The following is a 17194-nucleotide window of genomic DNA, read 5'->3' as shown; positions in this document are numbered from 1 at the left end:
AGGAAGGTGTAGTCTGGGTGAGAGTGATGGCTGCCTGGACTAGGATGGTGGTGATGGAAATGAGATAAATTAATAGATATAGGAAATAGTTTGGAGTAGAGTCCTCGGTTTGGGTCATATTATTCGTGGGGAGATCCCAAAGTGGGGAACTAGAACCTCGTTGAGTCCTGGCTCTCTAACTAATTATGGCTATCCCTTGCGAATAAAGACTTACCTGACTCTGGCTTTCAGGTTTCTACCCTGTGAGTCTAATATTGCAACTTACTAGGCTCTTATCTAACAGCAGCAAAGGGGAATTAATTCATTTAGGGATTCCAAGAAAATGTTGAAAAACATAACATAAGAAGTTCAGAGACTTCGTCAGAAGCTCAGAAATAACTGGGTTCAGGTACTCAATGGGCTGGAAGAAGCACAAGCTGGAATCAAGATTGCCGGGAGAAATATCAATAACCTCAGATATGCAGATGACACCACCCTTATGGCAGAAAGTGAAGAGGAACTAAAAAGCCTCTTGATGAAAGTGAAAGAAGAGAGTGAAAAAGTTGGCTTAAAGCTCAACATTCAGAAAACTAAGATCATGGCATCTGGTCCCATCACTTCATGGGAAATAGATGGGGAAACAGTGGAAACAGTGTCAGACTTTATTTTCTGGGGCTCCAAAATCACTTCAGATGGTGATTGCAACCATGAAATTAAAAGACGCTTGGAAGGAAAGTTATGACCAACTTAGATAGCATATTAAAAAGCAGAGACATTACTTTGCCAACAAAGGTCCGTCTAGTCAAGGTTATGGTTTTCCAGTGGACATGTATGGATGTGAGAGTTGGACTGTGAAGAAGGCTGAGCGCTGAAGAATTGATGCTTTTGAACTGTGGTGTTGGAGAAGACTCTTGAGAGCCCCTTGGACTGTAAGGAGATCCAACCAGTTCATTCTAAAGGAGATCAGTCCTGGGTGTTCATTGGAAGGACTGATGCTAAAGCTGAAACTCCAATACTTTGTCCACCTCATTTGAAGAAAAACTCATTGGAAAAACTCTGATGCTGGTAGGGACTAGGGGTGGGAGAAAAAGGGGATGACAGAGGATGAGATGGCTGGATGGCATCACTGACTCGATGGACATGAGTCTGAGTGAACTCCGGGAGTTGGTGATGGACAGGGAGGCCTGGCGTGCTGCGATTCATGGGGTCGCAAAGAGTCAGACACGACTGAGCGACTGAACTGATCTGAACTCAATGATGCCAGGTCAGAATCACTGACTTTCTGGGTGACAGCTCTATATTTTCTCAGGGAAGCTCCTGGATTGTATACCTTAAAACTTCTGTCAATAGGCAGTGACTGCTCAGTGGTCCCAAGTTCAAAATCATAGGAAAAAATCTCTGATAAGTTCAAGCTTGAGCTAGATGCTTATGGTGGGATACATCATTTGTGGGTAGAGGTCATGTAGGAATATGGTTATTCCATGAAAGAGCTAGAAGAAAGAGGGAGGGAGGATTTAAACATATAAGTGGTTGTCAAGGGCACATGTTACAATTCTCATTCTTAATCTGAGGGTATTCAGAAAATAATTACTGAGCAACAACTATGTAGTTGCTTAGTCATGGACTAAGTGCTTTAGATGGAAGATGTCTGCTGAAGTCTCTTCCATAAATAATGTTCTGCAATTCTGTGAGATTTTATCAAAAAAAGGTAACACATCCAGTTGCTTTGTTATCTGTGTATTTCAAATAGTTTTACCATCCTTTCTCAGTATTGAAAATAAATGGTTTAAACATTCTGGACAAAACAAACCTTTACTTTTCTGACTTATCTAACCTTGTGACTTTTGGAGGGATCTGTTTCCTACTGTTATGGGTTCCTGTGTTTTGGGTTCACTCAAAACTAACATGAACACTGTATGAAGGTGTTCAGTCTTGAGTATTTGAGAGCACACACGTACATGTGCATGTGTGTGCGTGCGCGCACACACACACACACACACACATGCACACAGTACCTTGGCTTTCACTTACCTCCGTCTGGAAAGCTCTTCTTTTCCAATTTCCACAAAGTTTGCTTCCTTACCTCCTCCAGGTGTTTGCTTAAATGCACTGTGGTAGGTAGAGTAATAGCCCTCAAAGATGCTCAAATCTTATCCCTGGAAGCTGGGGATATATTAGGTTATGTGGCAAAGGGTAATTGAAGTTACAGATAGAAGCAAGGTTTCAATCAGCTCATTTAAGTAGAGCAGGAGTAGCCTGGATTGCCCAGGTGTATTCATTGTAACCCCAAACTCTTAAAAGGGGGAAGAGGCGGCAGAAAACATTGAGTCAGAATGATATAGGAGTTCAGGGTAGCATTGCTGGTCTTGAAGACGACGAAAGGAGGCTATGAGTTAAGAATGTGGCTGGCATCTAGAAGCTGGAAAAGGCAAAGAAATGGAGCCTCCAGAACTGTAGGTTGACACATTTGGCTGTACCTTTACTGTTTAAGGCTCTAGCTTTGTGGTAGGTCAGGGCCCCAGCTGGAGCGGGGCCTCTGGTCAGGTACCTCAGGTTCTCAGGTTCACTCTTCCGTGAATTAAAACAGAGCAGGGTTTAAAGCTGAGGAAGTTTTGAAAAGCAGGGTCACTCAAAAGGTCAGTTTTGTAGATTACCCAGGGCTTTCTGAAAAGGGGAACTTCCTGAGTAGGGTGGCCTGGCTTTTTAGCTAGTTGTGTAGCTGGCACTGTGTTTATTGGAGATGGATGTCTTTGAAGTGGATATTTTGGCAATGACAAGCTTAATGTCAGGCCATTACAATAAAAAAGTCAGCTGTCAGGTGCTTTACAACAGCAGTTTTCGCACCCTTAGCACCAGAGACCGGTTTCATGGAAGACCATTTTTTCACAGACAGAAGGGGTGGGGGCGGGTGGAAGGTTGGTGGAAGGGTGGTGCAGGGAATAATGATGAAGCTTTGCTCGCTCACCTCCAGCTATGCGGCCCAGTTCCTAACAGGCCAAGGACCAGTACTGGTCCAAGGCTTTGGGGCTGGGGACCCCTGCTTTACGAGACACCTTGCTATCAATCAATGTGTAGTGTTGAGGGGGTCATCAATATGAAAGTAAATACTTGTCTGGCAATTACATGGAGACTAAGTATGAAGCCGCTTGAGACCCTTGGAAGTGGCTGCATGGGGGTTCAGAGAAGGCATCAGGTGAAGTCTGAGATGAGGGTATTTACACAAAAGAAGCTGCACTGTATGTTTAGAGTTTCATACTTGTCATTACTTTCTTACACTTTCTCTCCCTTCTCGAAGAACTATAAACTTCAGGAGGTCATGTACCATATATGTGTTGAAACAGTCTGAGAAAATCTTGCTGTGAATTCAAGGTTAACTCAATATGCTAATTCTTAAACTTCCAGTGCCCTTCAGAATGTGTAAAATATTTTCAAGTCTCATTTAAACATCATTAAGACTCTCATCAGAATGTGGATCAGGTTTTTTTTTTTTTTTTAAACCTTAATTCTATAAATACTGAAACCATAAAGGCTATATGATAAGATTAGTATAATTATTAGCATCCTTGTTCAGGATTTATGCCATGCTTTCACATACATTGTCTTCCTTCATCCTCTCCACAATTTTGGGTGAGTTGGTAGGGCAGTCTTCTTGCTCTGAGTTTGCTAATGAAGAAATTAAGTCTGAGGGAGTTTTAAGTGACTGGCTGTGAAGAAGTAAAACTAGAATTCAAACTCAGGTAGTCCTAGGTCACCACCAGTCAGTGAGTTTATTCTCAATCTGTCGGTTATGAAGAGTCTGGTACAGTTCCAAGTTATTAGAGACTAAATAGAAAAGAGCTTTGGGGTAGAATCCAGTAGTCTTTGGTTCTTCCAATTTCTGTAAATCTCTGGCTCAGTCACTCAACTGCTTTAAGCCTAAGTTTCCTGGTATGCAAAATGAGAGAAACATAGGGTTTTTGTAAGATTGTATAAAGCAATTGTGCAAGGCTTCATGCCCCAGATTATATAAAATAATTACACTGCTTCATTCCCCAGTAGATGTTCAATGAAGAATTCTTATGATGATGATTAAATTCTGGTATGCCATTGGATTTACAAGTATTGCGTTCAGGAAAGAAAGCTGGATTCGGGTGCCATGAATATATTAAGGTCTAATATTTCTACTGAAGGAAGTTTTAATGAACATCCTGTTTCGTTAAAACCACAAGCACTGAAACCTATGGCCTTTGTATTGTCTTCTGGCTCCTTTGTTTCAACTGATCATTTTGATGGTCAAGAGCTAATGCTGCCACCTGATATTATCCTTAAGACAATAAGTAGTAAGAAAAAAGAAAATCTGACATCAATAAGAAAAGGGAAAATATTTTGTGTATGGGGTTGTCTGAAGCAACCTAAAAGCAGAAGACAGACCTCTGGCATGAAAAGTCCACTTTCTCCACCTCTTTTCTCTTCTTTTTTTCTTGGGTCTGCTGAGTTATTCTCTCCCTCTGAAGACAATATTTCTCCTCTCGATTCCATGTTCTAGTTCCTAATTTAGCATCTTACTGCTCCAGGCCACCCATGGAAACCCAACTGTCTTGGTTGAGATTCTAAATTGCTGGGAGACAATCACTCAGTGTCCTGGTCTGTGTCATGTCTGCCCCTCAGTGAGTTCACTATGCTACGGTCAGGAGAGAAGAATTCTGAAATAAATGTGACTGCTGGAGGCTATTCCTGTGAATGGGATGGTTGCAGAGGATGGGGAGACACCCCCAAATTGTGCACAAAATTCTTCCACACTGTCTTTTGATTCTTCAGATTCTAATCTGACCTCTTGCAATGAAATAGATTATTGTGAGATTCTCAGTTATCAAGAGCACTGATTTTTTTTTTTTCCTATTCATTTCTATTTCTGGATCTTGAGTGCATGGCATATGGCAATAGCTGTCATTTAGTAAATGTTCTCAGGCCAGTGCTAAGCATTCAATGCATGATTTTATTTATTCCTCATATAGCAGAATAAAGGGTGGGTGTTGTTTTCTACATGAGACACTAGAGCACGGAAGTGTTAGATACCTTAACTAGATACCTTACCTATGTGTTAGATACCTTAACTAGAGTCCATAGGTGGTAAGTGACAGGTCTGCTGTCCAAACCCAGTTCCAGCTGGGCTCTCAAATGCCACATTGTCCCTTTTAAGAGTGCCTCCATACATTCTTGTCAACGGGTTGCTGTTGCTCCAACATTTCAGTCAGCTCTTAAGAACTGCCCAAATTATGGTTTTTGAAGAGAAATTTGTTTACTGAAAGATTATTTGAAAGGAATTAAGCAAAAACAAGACTGGGAGCTGACTGTGGCTCAGATCATGAACTCCTTATTGCCCAATTCAGACTGAAATTGAAGAAAGTAGGGAAAACCACTAGACCATTCAGGTGTGACCTAAATCAAATTCCTTATTATACAGTAGAAGTGAGAAATAGATTTAAGGGGCTAGATCTGATAGATAGAGTGTCTGATGAACTATGGACGGGGGTTTGAGACATTGTACAGGAGACAGGGATCAAGACCATCCCCATGGAAAAGAAATGCAAAAAAGCAAAATGGCTGTCGGGGGAGGCCTTACAAATAGCTGTGAAAAGAAGAGAAGCCAAAAGCAAAGGAGAAAAGGAAAGATAGAAACATCTGAATGCAGAGTTCCAAAGAATATCAAGGAGAGATAAGAAAGCCTTTCTCAGAGATCAATGCAAAGAAATAGAGGAAAACAACAGAATGGGAAAGACTAGAGATCTCTTCAAGAAAATTAGAGATACCAAAGGAACATTTCATGCAAAGATGGGCTCGATAAAGGACAGAAATGGTAGGGACCTAACAGAAGCAGAAGATATTAGGAAGAGGTGGCAAGAATACACAGAAGAACTGTGCAAAAAAGAGCTTCACGACCCAGATAGTCATGATGGTGTGATCACTGTCCTAGAGCCAGACATCCTGGAATGTGAAGTCAAGTGAGCCTTAGAAAGCATCACTATGAACAAAGCTAGTGGAGGTGATGGAATTCCAGTTGATTTATTTCAAATCCTGAAAGATGATGCTGTGAAAGTGCTGCGCTCAATATGCCAGCAAATTTGGAAAACTCAGCAGTGACCACAGGACTGGAAAAGGTCAGTTTTCATTCCAATCCCAAAGAAAGGCCATGCCAAAGAATGCTCAAACTACTGAACAATTACACCCATCTCACACGCTAGTAAAGTAATGCTCAAAATTCTCCAAGCCAGGCTTCAGCAATATGTGAACCATGAACTTCCAGATGTTCAAGCTGGTTTTAGAAAGGGCAGAAGAACCAGAGATCAAATTGGCAACATCCGTTGGATCATGGAAAAAGCAAGAGAGTTCCAGAAAAACATCTATTTCTGCTTTATTGACTATGCCAAAACCTTTGACTGTGTGGATCACAATAAACTGTGGAAAATTCTTCAAGAGATGGGAATACCAGACCACCTGACCTGCCTCTTGAGAAACCTATATGCAGGTCAGGAAGCAAAAGTTAGAACTGGACATGGAACAACAGACTGGTTCCAAATAGGAAAAGGAGTTCGTCAAGGCTGTATATTGTCACCCTGCTTATTTAACTTATATGCAGAGTACATCATGAGAAATGCTGGGCTGGAAGAAGCATAAGCTGGAATCAAGATTGCCAGGAGAAATATGAATAACCTCAGATATGCAGATGACACCACCTTTATGGCAGAAAGTGAAGAGGAACTAAAAAGCCTCTTGATGAAAGTGAAAAAGGAGAATGAAAAAGTTGGCTTAAAGCTCAACATTCAGAAAACGAAGATCATGGCATCCGGTCCCATCACTTCATGGGAAATAGATGGGGAAACAGTGGAAACAGTGTCAGACTTTATTTTTTGGGACTCCAAAATCACTGCAGATGGTGACTGCAGCCATGAAATTAAAAGACGCTTACTCCTTGGAAGGAAAGTTATGACCAACCTAGATAGCATATTCAAAAGCAGAGACATTACTTTGCCAACAAAGTTCCATCTAGTCAAGGCTATGGTTTTTCCAGTGGTCATGTATGGATGTGAAAGCTGGACTGTGAAGAAAGCTGAGTGCCGAAGAATTGATGCTTTTGAACTGTGTTGGAGAAGACTCTGGAGAGTCCCTTGGACTGCAAAGAGATCCAACCAGTCCACTCTAAAGGAGATCAGTCCTGGGTGTTCATTGGAAGGACTGATGCTAAAGCTGAAACTCCAATACTTTGTCCACCTCATGCGAAGTTTGACTCATTGGAAAAGACTCTGATGCTGGGAGGGATTGGGGGCAGGAGGAGAAGGGGACAACAGAGGATGAGATGGCTGGATGGTATCACCGGCTCAATGGACATGAGTTTGAGTGAACTCTGGGAGTTGGTGATGGACAGGGAGGCATGGCGTGCTGGGATTCATGGGGTCGCAAAGAGCTGGACACGACTGGCGAGTGAACTGAAGCACTGATTAGGGTTTCCCTGGTGGTGTAGACAGTAAAGAATCTGCCTGCCATGCAGGAGACCCAGGTTTGTTCCCTGGGTTGGGAAGATCCCCTGGAGAAGGAAATGAGAACCCACTTCAGTATTCTTGCCTGGAGAATCCACGTGGACAGAAAAACCTGGCAGCTCACAAAGAGTTGGACATGATTAAGTGACTAACACACACACACACAATCACTGACTGCCTTTTGAAGTAACTTCTGTGGTGTCAAGACGACATTTGAAATGATAGAGTGGTGCAATATAGATAAGAAAATGTTGAAGGGTAGAATATACTCATGTACACATGAATTTTTTTCCTGCTATAATTCTTTAACATCCAGCATTAAACATACAGACGCCCACAAGCTTGTGTATTTAGGGCGAACCTCTGAGGTGTTTGGTTCCTTTTGTTCTGTCTGGGTTGATTAGAGGGAGCAGGCTTGGGGTTTTGTCACTTGGTGGGTGTGACTCGCATACCTGGTGTTGGAAAGCTTAGCAGACTTTTCCCTCTCTGAGGCAAGATTACACCATGTGAAACCCATCTAAAGATCTGTATTTACTTAGTTTCTGGTTACAGCTGTCAGGAGAAGGCTCTGTAATGGGCTGCAGCTTCTACTCCGATTGCCTAGGTGCAGACAAGGCAGGCAGCATTGCTTTATTATGGTGTGGACTACAGTCAGCTCATCCGTGAACGTAACAAGCCAACAGGAGTGTAATCAGAGAACCGGGATCTTATTAAGACATCATTTTTGCCCAGAGCGTATGGGTTTTTTTCTTTTCTTTCTTGGTGAGATTGGATGAACTGTGTATGCTTAACCATCCCACCTATGTCTGTCTTTTCAATTTATTACTTTGCTTCTTTCTTTTCCTCCCAAGTCAGACTTAGTGCTCTCTTTGACCTTTCAGATCTTGTCCATTAATGGAAAAGCTATTTTTTCCAAACCATAGCTGAGTATGAAATAGATACTGTAGCTTTCCCTTAGTCATGGTCTGTATTTAAGGGGACATGTGATTTCCCAAGGCAGGCACTAGTTTTGCTACATTCTTAGCCAACTTGGATTAGCACAGATTTCCACGTATTGATCAGTGTCTAGATGTGACATACAGCCTATGGAGGGAGACAGAGGCTGTGTCAGTGATTCAGGACAGTGGAAAGGGTCCCGAAAGCGTTTTGGTCACTATTTTTTGGTCAAGACACTTAACTTTTCATGGTCAATATATCTGACAGGTACATTTCATGGTCAATACATCCACAGAGCCAGTTACTCCTGATCACACAACCATGTAGGCATATCATTATTCATGATGTGATGGAAAAATTATTTCTCAGGACCTTTTGACCTTTCATTCTGTGAGTAGACACAACCAAAGAAAGCTGAGTAGCAAAATAATTCTTAGATCACAACTAGTTTTTTTCCTCTAGAAGGACCAATCCTCCATGGAATATAAATTTGCACTTATTTTGACAATAGAGTTACTCCTGTTCTACCGTGTTTTGTGGATGTTTACCTCCCTGGTCTATGACTTTGTATCAAAATTTCGCCCTCTATTTCTGCTTTGCAAATAGGTTCCTCTGTACCATTTTTTTCTAGATTCCACCTATATGTGTTAATATACAGTATTTGTATAGCATAGGAAGCTCTATTCAATGCTCCGTGGTGACTTAAAGGGGAAGGAAATCCAAAACAGGGAATATTTGTACATATATACACTAATATATGTATACTGGACTTCCCTGGTGGCTCAGATGGTAAAGAATCCACTTGCAATGCAGGAGACTCAGGTTTGATCCCTGGATCAGGAAGATCCTCTGGAAAAGGGAATGGCAACCTACTCCAGTATCCTGGCCTGGAGAATCCCATGGACAGAGGAGCCTGGCAGGTTACAGTCCATGGGGTTTTAAAGAATCGAACACAACTGAGCGACTAACACATGGCTGATTCACTTTGCCGTACAGCAGGGAACTAACATAGCATTGTAAAACAACTATACTCTAAAGAATTAAAAAAAAATACATATATACCTTAAAATATATTTCACCCTCATGTCTGAGAATGGTATCTCTAAGGACTCTGGATCTCTTGGAGATGGGGAAAGCTGAAAGAGAATACGTATAATGTAAAATGTTTCTGATAATCCATAGCCAGATCTCTAAGTTCTAGTCTTTAAAAAAATCAGCAACTCTTAAGGGTTTGTGCATAGAATTTTCAAAGAAGGAGCTTTCCCTGGTGTGAGAGTGATGCATTCTTTTATCTGAACCAATACGGTGGTTTGACTCTTCTCTCCCCAAACTTGTATGGATAGAGAGTAAGCTGGGCGCTCTTTAGATGCCCTTCAATGTTAGGACACATCGGGTGGAGTTCTTTGGAGGAAGGGATGCCCTTTCATCCAACAGAATGAGGATCTGAGAAATAGTGATGTCCATCGTTAACTCCTGGAGTCTACCCAAACTCCTGTCCGTTGAGTCGGTGATGCCATCGAACCGTCTCATCCTCTGTTGTCTCCTTCTCCTCCTGCCTTCAATCTTTCCCAGCATCAGGGTCTTTTCAAATGAGTCAGCTCTTCGCATCAGGTGGCCAAAGTATTGGAGTGTCAGCTTCAACATCAGTCCTTCCAATGACCACTCAGGACTGATCTCCTTTAGAATGGACTGGTTGGATCTCCTTGCAGTCTAAGGGACTCTCAAGAGTCTTCTCCAACACCACAGTTCAAAAGCATCAATTCTTCGGCACTCAGCTTTCTTTATAGTCCAACTCTCACATCCATACATGTCCACTGGAAAAACCGTGGCCTTGTCCAGACGGACTTTTGTTGGCAAAGTAATGTCTCAGTATTTTAATATGCTGTCTAGGTTGGTCATAACTTTCCTTCCAAGGAGCAAGCGTCTTTTAATTTCATGGCTGCAGTCACCAACTGCAGTGATTTTGGAGCCAAAAAAAAAAAAGTCAGCCACTGTTTCCACTGTTTCCCCATCTATTTCCCATGAAGTGATGGGACCGGATGCCATGATCTTTGTTTTCTGAATGTTGGGCTTTAAGCCAACTTTTTCACTCTCCTCTTTCACTTTCATCAAGAGGCTTTTTAGTTCTTCTTCACTTTCTGCCATAAGGGTGGTGTCATCTGCATATCTGAGTTTATTGATATTTCTCCCAGCAATCTTGATTTCGGCTTGTGCTTCTTCCAGCCCAGCATTTCTCATGATGTACTCTGCATAGAAGTTAAATAAGCAGGGTGACAATATACAGCCTTGACGTACTCCTTTTCCTATTTGGAACCAGTCTGTTGTTCCGTGTCTGGTTCTAACTGTTGCTTCCTGACCTGCATACAGATTTCTCAAGATGCGTTGAACTGTAGAAATAGGATATCAGGAATGTGCAGGCATTGCTGAGGGACTTGTAATTAGACATTCCTAATATCTCAAGACCTCAGAATTAGCTGTGGTTGTCTGGATAGAGGGGAGGGCACCTGAGTTTGGAGAAGATAACATGGACAAGCAGGAGACAACTGCTCACACCAGTAGAGCCTCACCTTACTGGAATTTCATACCTGTGGTGTGTAGGTAAATGTTTGACAACTGGCTCTCTCTAGAAAGAGATTTTTGTGTTTGCCAATTTTTATAGTATAAGTAGTCCCAATATTTCTTCTGTGGCTGGTTTCAAGCTGCCAATGAGACATTGCTGATGGCAGAGTTGGAAAGAAACCTGCACACTCAACTCTTATGAGCTGGTGCCATAGGCTCCAGCACAGCCCTGCCCCTCACCCTTCTATACTATCTGCCATGCTTATGTGTCTAGCACACGGTATCTTGAACCTGGAGGTGTGTCAGTCACTCAGTCATGTTCGACTCTTGCGACCCCATGGACTGTAGTCCACCAGGCTCCTCTGTCCTTGGGATTCTCCAGGAAAGAATACTGGAGGGGGTTGTCATTCCCTTCTCCAGGGGATCTTCCCAACCCAGGGACTGAGCCTGGGTCTCCTGCACTGCAGGCAGACCATTTCAGCCACCATTATTCACTTTTATTTCTGAACAAAGGATTCTTGACTTGAATCTTGTCTCCTTTACTATATTTGTGAACTATATTGGAAGACACCTTCAATTCCCTTCCCTGGGACAAACAGTAGTAAGGTAGAGGCCAAAAATAATATTTCTTCATAACGAGGGATCATTTGCTTCTTAGGCCCAATCTGGAAGATATTATTTCCATCTAAACACCAGAGTCTATAAATTTGCCTCCCATCATATCAGAGACACAGACATGGCTTACTAGATATTGAAGCAGAAGAGACAGAGTTTAGTTTTAGTAGTGAATTAATAAAGCAACCAATTCTGAAATTATTCATGACAGGTGCTAGGATATTTTTGTAGAGCATATTGGCAGAAATCAGAACCTCATAAAAGTATATTTGAGAACCACTGTATAAAGTGTGGACTTTGAGCAGCTTCAGTCTGAGAGACTGATGGTTCTCTAAAAGTAATAATTGAATGCCCTGATATAAAAGTATAGACTAGAAAAATGAAAACAAAGGGATACTAATAGGATGAAGTCAGAGATGATTCTGCTAGGGTCTAGGAGATTGGGTTTCTAAAGCATTCGTTCTTTCTTTGGTCTTGTTTAGTCGCACCCACAACTCTCTGCCTGGACTTTCCCTCTGGCTGGGGAAACACCTTCAGTCTGCTTGCAAGGCAGGTGAGAAATTCCTTGGAGTTAGTATAGACTGAAACCACCATGAATGGAAGTTGGAACATAAACATCCCAGTTCCTTAGCCTTTTAAATGCTGCAGCTTCGAGGTATGTTCTGTGCTGGTGGTTCTGAAAGCATGTTGAGGGGCTTTATGGAGGAACTCCCAAATCCTTTTAGGAGGCCTGTGAGATCAACTTATTTTTGAACTAATAACAGGATATTTGCCTCTTTCACTCTGATTTTCTCACGGGGGTACAATGAAGTGTTCGATAGGTGATAATATTAGTCCTAGGACAGCTAAGGGAAGGTATGCTTGTGAATTCCTGTTTAAAAAATAGTTTTGCATATGGACACCAAGGTGGGGGGAATGAGTGGGATGAATTGGGAGGTTGGGATTGACATATATACACTACTAATGCATAAAATAGATAACTAATGGGAACCTACTTTGTAACACAAGGAACTCTACTTAATGCTCTGTGATGCCCTAAAGGGAAAGGAAATCCCCCAAAGAGGGGATATGTGTACATATAAAGCTGATTCACTCTGCTGTACAGCAGAAACTAACATATTATAAAGCAACTATACTCCAATACAAAAATAAATAAAAAATAGTTTTAACATCTAATAGGGTAAACTCTGGGAGTTGGTGATAGACAGGGAGGCCTGGTGTGCTGCAGTTCATGGGGTCGTGTCCTAAGAGTTGGACACGACTGAGCGACTGAACTGAACTGAATGGTAAATATCAATGGATATAACTCAACAAAAACTCTTTGAGGTCCTCAATAATTTAGAGTATAATGGAGGTGGAGTGTGAGAATAAGTGTTTGAAAACCAAGACTCTAACCCAGACCCACAGAGAGATTGAGCCTCACTTGTCCAAAGCAGTGATCTGCTCACAGACATGTTTAGTGTTGGTTCCATCCCATCTCTGCCTCAGTCTCCTTATGACTCTGGTCTCAGGGTCTAGGATGAGGGAATCCAAGTTAAGGCACCTGAGATTTTTGGACGGTGCCTGGGAATCTGCCTCTTAATAAGTGACTTGAGTGATCTGATGGCTCATGGACTTCCCTGAGCTAACATCATCACAAATGCCTCACAGAGAGTGGGAGTAGGCTGTGGAGGATATTGGAAGTTTGCACTTGATCCACCACAATGGACTGTACATGTCTGTGTACCAACTTTCACACTCACACACAATCCCTTTAAGTGTGTAACTCTTAGTGCCTCTAAGTTTAGATTTTGTCTTGTCTCCCAGCTCTCCAGGGTTTTCTTAGTCTCCGTATCAAGGTTTGTCTTTCTTATTAACTCTTTATGCATAGTGCAGGTAAGTATCTAAATACTATGTATTTGATATAGTTCTAGATCTGTAGTGACAGTTGAGTTAATTTGAAGTGTATTGTTTTCATTGCTGGCATTATGAAATTCGTAGTTAAAAGACATGTTATTGTAAAAGAGAAAGTATTTGAATTGGGTAACCAGCATCCTTACTAGCAGACAGCAGCGTATGTTGAGGAAGGTTAACAGCATTTATACTAGTTAATGTCTGCATTGAAATGTTTGTTTCTTTATGTCTAGATTTAACATTCCTTGCATGAGTAGCAGTCTAGTGCAGTGGGACTGCATTTTAGTCTCTAAATAGCTGTGTGACTAAGTCACTGGGCTCTTATGGAAATTGCAAAAGAAAACAATTGTAAAACATAGCCCAATGAATCTCACAAAGTAAACATTCCATAAATATTAGCTCTTATAACTATCACTGCCCAACCATGATTTTAATCCTCAAGTGCAAGTACCTATAGTATTTTTAGTGAGTTGCAGAAAAGACATTCATGTTTGAAACCAACATAAAAGAGCACACAGGTGCTGAAAGACAAGACACAGGCTTGGGGGCTCAAACGTTCAGAGAAGAAGGGAATCAGAAAACCTCGCTGTGATGAGAAATTCTACGCTGGCTGTGTGACTTGAAGCACTTGTCTTCGAAGACTAATTTCTGTCCCTGGATGGACCTAGAGTCTGTCATACAGAGAGAAGTTTAAGTCAGAAGAGAAAAACAAATATCATATATTAATGCATATATGTGGAATCTAGAAAAAATGGTACAGATGAAACTATTTGCAGGGCAGAAATAGAGATGGAAATGCAGACATGTGGACACAGTGGGAAGGGGAGGGTGGGGTGAATGAAGAGATTAGGTTTGACATAAATACACTACTGTGTGTAAAATAGATAGCTCACAGGACCTGCTGTATAGCTCAGGGAGCCCAGCTCAGTGCTCCGTGATGACCTAGATGGGCAGGATGCTGGGGATATGGGGGTGAGAGGGATGTCCAAGAGGGAGGTTGTATATGTCTACTCACAACTGATTCACTTTATTGTATAGCAACTTAACAAAACATTGTAAAGCAACTGTATCCCAATTAAAAAACAAAAGATGATAACAGCTCATACTTCACACAGCAGATTGAACGTACAATGTGTAAGATTGACAAAGCTTGGGCTGCTTCCCAAGTCAGAAGCCAGGACACTCTGAAAGGGCTCTAAGGGCTTTTTGCCTCCCATGATGTGGTGATGATTTGGGTTAGAGAACATCTTTTTCTTTCAAAGGTATTTCATCACACAATGCTTAATATTTTCCTGGGAAGAACTGTAGTCACTATTCCCATTTCTAGTTGGTAAAATTGAGACACGAATCATTCCTTTGGAACTTCCAAGAGGACATCTTTATCAGATCAGATCAGATCAGTCACTCAGTCGTGTCCAACTCTTTGCGACCCCATGAATCACAGCACGCCAGGCCTCCCTGTCCATCACCAACCCCCGGAGTTCACTGAGATTCACATCCATCAAGTCAGTGATGCCATCCAGCCATCTCATCCTCTGTTGTCCCCTTCTCTTCTTGCCCCCAATCCCTCCCAGCATCAGAGTCTTTTCCAATGAGTCAACTCTTTGCATGAGGTGGCCAAAGTACTGGAGTTTCAGCTTTAGCATCATTCCTTCCAAAGAAATCCCAGGGCTGATCTCCTTCAGAATGGACTGGTTGGATCTCCTTGCAGTCCAAGGGACTCTCAAGAGTCTTCTCCAACACCACAGCTCAGAAGCATCAATTCTTTGGTGCTCAGCCTTCTTCACAGTCCAACTCTCACATCCATACATGACCACAGGAAAAACCATAGCCTTGACTAGACGAACCTTTGTTGGCAAAGTAATGTCTCTGCTTTTCAATATGCTATCTAGGTTGGTCATAACTTTTCTTCCAAGGAGTGAGCGTCTTTTAATTTCATGGCTGCAATCACCATCTGCAGTGATTTTGGAGCCCAGAAAAATAAAGTCTGACACTGTTTCCACTGTTTCCCCATCTATTTCCCATGAAGTGATAGGACGAAATGCCATGATCTTCGTTTTCTGAATGTTGAGCTTTAAGCCAACTTTTTCACTCTCCACTTTCACTTTCATCAAGAGGCTTTTGAGTTCCTCTTCACTTTCTGCCATAAGGGTGGTGTCATCTGCCTATCTGAGGTTATTGATATTTCTCCCGGCAATCTTGATTCCAGCTTGTGTTTCTTCCAGTCCAGCATTTCTCATGATGTACTCTGCATATAAGTTAAATAAACAGGGTGACAATATACAGCCTTGACATACTCCTTTTCCTATTCGGAACCAGTCTGTTGTTCCATGTCCAGTTCTAACTGTTGATTCCTGACCTGCATACAAATTTCTCAAGAGGCAGATCAGGTGGTCTGGTATTCCCATCTCTTGAAGAATTTTCCACAGTTTATTGTGATCCACACAGTCAAAGGCTTTGGCAATAAAGCAATAACTTTATTGCTTTAGTCAATAACTAAATGTATTTATTTATTTAGTCAATAACTTCCAAGAGGACATCTTTATAGAAGAACATTTCTCTCCATTCTTTTCTTATAAAATCCCTAAAATGAATTCTATTATACATAGGTATGTCTACATATATATATGACATACTGACACATGTATTATGATTTTGTTTGCCCATCTTATAGTAAATGACTCTTTTTTAAAATTAATTTTTTGGGAGTGTAGTTGCTTTACAATGTTGTGTTAGTTTCTACTGTACAGCAAAGTGAATCAGCTGTACATGTACATACATCTCTTTTTTTGAATTCCTTTTTGAGTATACATGTGATAATTTATCATTCAGCACACCCAATGATTACTCTTACTGACTATTACTTTTCCAATGCTTCATTTTATTGTTTACAAGATACCATTGATTTTTTTAAATGATGCCTTTAAAAAAATTGAAGTATAGTTGATCTGTGATTTAACATGTTTCAGATGTACAGCAAAATGATTCAGTTATTTGTGGATATGTCTGTTCTTTTTCAGATTCTTTTCCATTATAGGATATTCCAAGATATTGAATACAATGCTATATTGTATAGCATTTATTGTTTATGTATTTCATGTATATTAATAGTAGTGTGTATCTGTTAATCCCTAATTCCTAGTTTATTCCCCACCCCCCCCATCCAATTTCCCCATTGGTAGCCATCAGTTTGGGCTTCCCTGGCAGCTCACTGGTAAAGAATCCTCCTGCCAATGCAGGAGATGTGGGTTCAATCCCTGAGGTGGGAAGATCCCCTGGAGAAGGAAATGGCAACCCACTCCAGTATTCTTGCCTGGGAAATCTCATGGACAGAGAAAAGCCTGGAGGGCCACAGTCCATGCAGTCAAAAAGAGTTAGACACTATTTAGGAAATAAAAACAAGAGCAAACCATAAGTTTGTTTTCTATGTCTGGGAGTCTATTTCTGCTTTGTAAATAAGTTCATTTAAGATACCATTTTAAAAAAAGACATACTGTTTGTGTACAGCCTAGAAGGAAGAGACAATGATGCTAATTAAACTGTGATGTAGTACCTCCCTAGCACTTTGAATTTTGATTCATACCTGTTAAAGGGGCATCTTATGACATTTAAATGTCAATTTGTGTTGTATATCAATTTTTGTATACATAAGGAAACCATAAAACTATCATTATGGTGTTCTTAAAATGTCTTCACGT

General features: G+C 41.2%; 1 long non-coding RNA gene across 1 annotated transcript in view; it reads left to right on the top strand.

Annotated features, from left to right (window-relative positions):
- The first annotated feature begins 2304 nt into the window (after window positions 1-2304).
- The window catches only part of LOC147359562 (uncharacterized), a 112432-nt gene continuing 97542 nt past the window's right edge, over window positions 2305-17194 (top strand). Inside the window, exon 1 of the long non-coding RNA XR_015140886.1 lies at window positions 2305-2432. This is a non-coding gene — a long non-coding RNA (uncharacterized LOC147359562). The remainder of the gene's footprint in view (window positions 2433-17194) is intronic.

This window comes from Bos grunniens, chromosome 14, assembly GCF_055505025.1.
Source record: "Bos grunniens cultivar Pamir isolate PY7600 chromosome 14, Bosgru_T2T1.0, whole genome shotgun sequence".
In the NCBI taxonomy this organism is placed as follows: domain Eukaryota; kingdom Metazoa; phylum Chordata; class Mammalia; order Artiodactyla; family Bovidae; genus Bos; species Bos grunniens.
The sequence above is the reverse complement of the archived record's forward strand: the minus strand, read 5'-3'. Positions and strand labels throughout refer to the sequence as shown.